At 41.2% G+C, this 5,000-nt stretch overlaps 7 non-coding genes and 1 pseudogene across 7 annotated transcripts; all 8 read right to left on the reverse strand.

Annotated features, from left to right (window-relative positions):
* Window positions 1-778: 778 nt before the first annotated feature.
* On the reverse strand, window positions 779-897 carry LOC141308219 (5S ribosomal RNA). The gene has a single exon (XR_012347141.1). It is a non-coding gene; the product is annotated as a 5S ribosomal RNA (ribosomal RNA).
* An 84-nt stretch (window positions 898-981) lies between these two features.
* Window positions 982-1,100, reverse strand: LOC141306640 (5S ribosomal RNA). The gene has a single exon (XR_012345598.1). It is a non-coding gene; the product is annotated as a 5S ribosomal RNA (ribosomal RNA).
* A 1,613-nt stretch (window positions 1,101-2,713) lies between these two features.
* Window positions 2,714-2,832, reverse strand: LOC141307120 (5S ribosomal RNA). Its single transcript, XR_012346075.1, has one exon. It is a non-coding gene; the product is annotated as a 5S ribosomal RNA (ribosomal RNA).
* An 84-nt stretch (window positions 2,833-2,916) lies between these two features.
* On the reverse strand, window positions 2,917-3,025 carry LOC141307741 (5S ribosomal RNA; annotated as a pseudogene).
* Window positions 3,026-3,109: 84 nt separating this feature from the next.
* Window positions 3,110-3,228, reverse strand: LOC141308258 (5S ribosomal RNA). Its single transcript, XR_012347181.1, has one exon. It is a non-coding gene; the product is annotated as a 5S ribosomal RNA (ribosomal RNA).
* An 832-nt stretch (window positions 3,229-4,060) lies between these two features.
* LOC141307104 (5S ribosomal RNA) lies at window positions 4,061-4,179 on the reverse strand. Its single transcript, XR_012346060.1, has one exon. It is a non-coding gene; the product is annotated as a 5S ribosomal RNA (ribosomal RNA).
* Window positions 4,180-4,263: 84 nt separating this feature from the next.
* Window positions 4,264-4,382, reverse strand: LOC141308220 (5S ribosomal RNA). Its single transcript, XR_012347142.1, has one exon. It is a non-coding gene; the product is annotated as a 5S ribosomal RNA (ribosomal RNA).
* Window positions 4,383-4,466: 84 nt separating this feature from the next.
* On the reverse strand, window positions 4,467-4,585 carry LOC141308260 (5S ribosomal RNA). Its single transcript, XR_012347182.1, has one exon. It is a non-coding gene; the product is annotated as a 5S ribosomal RNA (ribosomal RNA).
* Between the last annotated feature and the right edge of the window lie 415 nt (window positions 4,586-5,000).

Raw genomic sequence — 5,000 nt, forward strand, 5'->3', positions numbered from 1 at the left:
TGACCCCATTTTAGTCTTGTAACTCGGCTGATTACAGCACCTGGTACTCCCTGGCGGTCTCCCATCCAAGTGTAACAATCGGCCTTATCAGCCGAGTTACAAGACTAAAATGGGATCAGATTTAACTGTGAGAGATGACTAGTGGTTAAAAGAATGAGACATAAAAGAAGATTGGTTTAAATAGATTTGATGTATTTACAAGGTTCACATAAAAGACTTTAAAACAACACGATAAAACTAGGTAAACTCTGTTAAAAGAATACAGTTCATTTGTCCATACCCTAAAACAGTCCAAGAATCCCAGTGTGTTGATAAGTCCAACGTGAGTGTCCACCAGTGCATGTACAATCAACAGAAAGTTTAATCCAAAGTTTGCAGGTGGTGAATGGAAAGGTGAGCTCTAAGATTAGCAACTCCTCAATCCAACAGTTTGGTGACTGTCCGTTGTTTGTAATGCTGCTCTCTTATGCAGTTCTACTTCCTGCTTCCTGTCATGTGTCTAGTCACATAACAGGCCAACCATCCATTTATGAAAGACACATACACTTAAAATGTTAAGAGTAATAAAATGGCCTAAAAAACATGTAAAACACTTAAAACTCTATAATACATTTAAATGATTGTAATAAATAGAGCGCTAAAACACGTCTTTCTAAAAGCCAGCATATTATATAAATAGTGTATGGCCGTAAGCGAGGATTGCTCCAAAAAGTGGGCTATTTAAAGATCAGCCTCCGTAAAAGCCAGCATATTATATAAATAGTGAAGAAAAGGCAAAAGCTTACAGCACCTGGTATTCCCAGGCGGTCTCCCATCCAAGTACTAACCAGGCCCGACGCTGCTTAGCTTCCGAGATCAGACGAGATCGGGCACTCTCAGCGCGGTATGGCCGTAAGCGAGGGTTGCTCCAAAAAGTGGGCTATTTAAAGATCAGCCTCCGTAAAAGCCAGCATATTATATAAATAGTGAAGAAAAGGCAAAAGCTTACAGCACCTGGTATTCCCAGGCGGTCTCCCACCCAAGTACTAACCAGGCCCGACGCTGCTTAGCTTCCGAGATCAGACGAGATCGGGCGCTCTCAGCGCAGTATGGCCATAAGCGATGGCTGCTCCAAAAAGTGGGCTATTTAAAGATCAGCCTCCGTAAAAGCCAGCATATTATATAAATAGTGAAGAAAAGGCAAAAGCTTACAGCACCTGGTATTTCCTGGCGGTCTCCCATCCAAGTGTAACAATCAGCCTTATCAGCCGAGTTACAAGACTAAAATGGGATCAGATTTAACTGTGAGAGATGACTAGTGGTTAAAAGAATGAGACATAAAAGAAGATTGGTTTAAATAGATTTGGTGTATTTACAAGGTTCACATAAAAGACTTTAAAACAACACGATAAAACTAGGTAAACTCTGTTAAAAGAATACAGTTCATTTGTCCATACCCTAAAACAGTCCAAGAATCCCAGTGTGTTGATAAGTCCAACGTGAGTGTCCACCAGTGCATGTACAATCAACAGAAAGTTTAATCCAAAGTTTGCAGGTGGTGAATGGAAAGGTGAGCTCTAAGATTAGCAACTCCTCAATCCAACAGTTTGGTGACTGTCCGTTGTTTGTAATGCTGCTCTCTTATGCAGTTCTACTTCCTGCTTCCTGTCATGTGTCTAGTCACATGACAGGCTAACCATCCATTTATGAAAGACACATACACTTAAAATGTTAAGAGTAATAAAATGGCCTAAAAAACATGTAAAACACTTAAAACTCTATAATACATTTAAATGATTGTAATAAATAGAGCGCTAAAACACGTCTTTCTAAAAGCCAGCATATTATATAAATAGTGAAGAAAAGGCAAAAGCTTACAGCACCTGAAATCTATTTGAACCAATCTTCTTTTATGTCTCTTTCTTTTAACCACTAGTCATCTCTCACAGTTAAATCTGACCCCATTTTAGTCTTGTAACTCGGCTGATTACAGCACCTGGTACTTCCTGGCGGTCTCCCATCCAAGTGTAACAATCGGCCTTATCAGCCGAGTTACAAGACTAAAATGGGATCAGATTTAACTGTGAGAGATGACTAGTGGTTAAAAGAATGAGACATAAAAGAAGATTGGTTTAAATAGATTTGGTGTATTTACAAGGTTCACATAAAAGACTTTAAAACAACACGATAAAACTAGGTAAACTCTGTTAAAAGAATACAGTTCATTTGTCCATACCCTAAAACAGTCCAAGAATCCCAGTGTGTTGATAAGTCCAACGTGAGTGTCCACCAGTGCATGTACAATCAACAGAAAGTTTAATCCAAAGTTTGCAGGTGGTGAATGGAAAGGTGAGCTCTAAGATTAGCAACTCCTCAATCCAACAGTTTGGTGACTGTCCGTTGTTTGTAATGCTGCTCTCTTATGCAGTTCTACTTCCTGCTTCCTGTCATGTGTCTAGTCACATAACAGGCCAACCATCCATTTATGAAAGACACATACACTTAAAATGTTAAGAGTAATAAAATGGCCTAAAAAACATGTAAAACACTTAAAACTCTATAATACATTTAAATGATTGTAATAAATAGAGCGCTAAAACACGTCTTTCTAAAAGCCAGCATATTATATAAATAGTGTATGGCCGTAAGCGAGGATTGCTCCAAAAAGTGGGCTATTTAAAGATCAGCCTCCGTAAAAGCCAGCATATTATATAAATAGTGAAGAAAAGGCAAAAGCTTACAGCACCTGGTATTCCCAGGAGGTCTCCCATCCAAGTACCAACCAGGCCCCACGCGGCTTAGCTTCCGAGATCAGACGAGATCGGGCGCTCTCAGCGCGGTATGGCCGTAAGCGAGGATTGCTCCAAAAAGTGGGCTATTTAAAGATCAGCCTCCGTAAAAGCCAGCATATTATATAAATAGTGAAGAAAAGGCAAAAGCTTACAGCACCTGGTATTCCCAGGCGGTCTCCCATCCAAGTACTAACCAGGCCCGACGCTGCTTAGCTTCCGAGATCAGGCACTCTCAGCGCGGTATGGCCGTAAGCGAGGGTTGCTCCAAAAAGTGGGCTATTTAAAGATCAGCCTCCGTAAAAGCCAGCATATTATATAAATAGTGAAGAAAAGGCAAAAGCTTACAGCACCTGGTATTCCCAGGCGGTCTCCCACCCAAGTACTAACCAGGCCCGACGCTGCTTAGCTTCCGAGATCAGACGAGATCGGGCGCTCTCAGCGCGGTATGGCCATAAGCGATGGCTGCTCCAAAAAGTGGGCTATTTAAAGATCAGCCTCCGTAAAAGCCAGCATATTATATAAATAGTGAAGAAAAGGCAAAAGCTTACAGCACCTGGTATTTCCTGGCGGTCTCCAATCCAAGTGTAACAATCGGCCTTATCAGCCGAGTTACAAGACTAAAATGGGGTCAGATTTAACTGTGAGAGATGACTAGTGGTTAAAAGAATGAGACAAAAGAAGATTGGTTCAAATAGATTTGGTGTATTTACAAGGTTCACATAAAAGACTTTAAAACAACACGATAAAACTAGGTAAACTCTGTTAAAAGAATACAGTTCATTTGTCCAAACCCTAAAACAGTCCAAGAATCCCAGTGTGTTGATAAGTCCAACGTGAGTGTCCACCAGTGCATGTACAATCAACAGAAAGTTTAATCCAAAGTTTGCAGGTGGTGAATGGAAAGGTGAGCTCTAAGATTAGCAACTCCTCAATCCAACAGTTTGGTGACTGTCCGTTGTTTGTAATGCTGCTCTCTTATGCAGTTCTACTTCTTGCTTCCTGTCATGTGTCTAGTCACATAACAGGCCAACCATCCATTTATGAAAGACACATACACTTAAAATGTTAAGAGTAATAAAATGGCCTAAAAAACATGTAAAACACTTAAAACTCTATAATACATTTAAATGATTGTAATAAATAGAGCGCTAAAACACGTCTTTCTAAAAGCTAGCATATTATATAAATAGTGTATGGCCGTAAGCGAGGATTGCTCCAAAAAGTGGGCTATTTAAAGATCAGCCTCCGTAAAAGCCAGCATATTATATAAATAGTGAAGAAAAGGCAAAAGCTTACAGCACCTGGTATTCCCAGCAGGTCTCCCATCCAAGTACTAACCAGGCCCCACGCGGCTTAGCTTCCGAGATCAGACGAGATCGGGCGCTCTCAGCGCGGTATGGCCGTAAGCGAGGATTGCTCCAAAAAGTGGGCTATTTAAAGATCAGCCTCCGTAAAAGCCAGCATATTATATAAATAGTGAAGAAAAGGCAAAAGCTTACAGCACCTGGTATTCCCAGGCGGTCTCCCATCCAAGTACTAACCAGGCCCGACGCTGCTTAGCTTCCGAGATCAGACGAGATCGGGCACTCTCAGCGCGGTATGGCCGTAAGCGAGGGTTGCTCCAAAAAGTGGGCTATTTAAAGATCAGCCTCCGTAAAAGCCAGCATATTATATAAATAGTGAAGAAAAGGCAAAAGCTTACAGCACCTGGTATTCCCAGGCGGTCTCCCACCCAAGTACTAACCAGGCCCGACGCTGCTTAGCTTCCGAGATCAGACGAGATCGGGCGCTCTCAGCGCGGTATGGCCATAAGCGATGGCTGCTCCAAAAAGTGGGCTATTTAAAGATCAGCCTCCGTAAAAGCCAGCATATTATATAAATAGTGAAGAAAAGGCAAAAGCTTACAGCACCTGGTATTTCCTGGCGGTCTCCAATCCAAGTGTAACAATCGGCCTTATCAGCCGAGTTACAAGACTAAAATGGGGTCAGATTTAACTGTGAGAGATGACTAGTGGTTAAAAGAATGAGACAAAAGAAGATTGGTTCAAATAGATTTGGTATATTTATAAGGTTCACATAAAAGACTTTAAAACAACACGATAAAACTAGGTAAACTCTGTTAAAAGAATACAGTTCATTTGTCCAAACCCTAAAACAGTCCAAGAATCCCAGTGTGTTGATAAGTCCAACGTGAGTGTCCACCAGTGCATGTACAATCAACAGAAAGTT

The sequence above is a fragment of the Garra rufa genome, unplaced genomic scaffold (assembly GCF_049309525.1).
Source record: "Garra rufa unplaced genomic scaffold, GarRuf1.0 hap1_unplaced_002, whole genome shotgun sequence".
In the NCBI taxonomy this organism is placed as follows: Eukaryota; Metazoa; Chordata; class Actinopteri; order Cypriniformes; family Cyprinidae; genus Garra; species Garra rufa.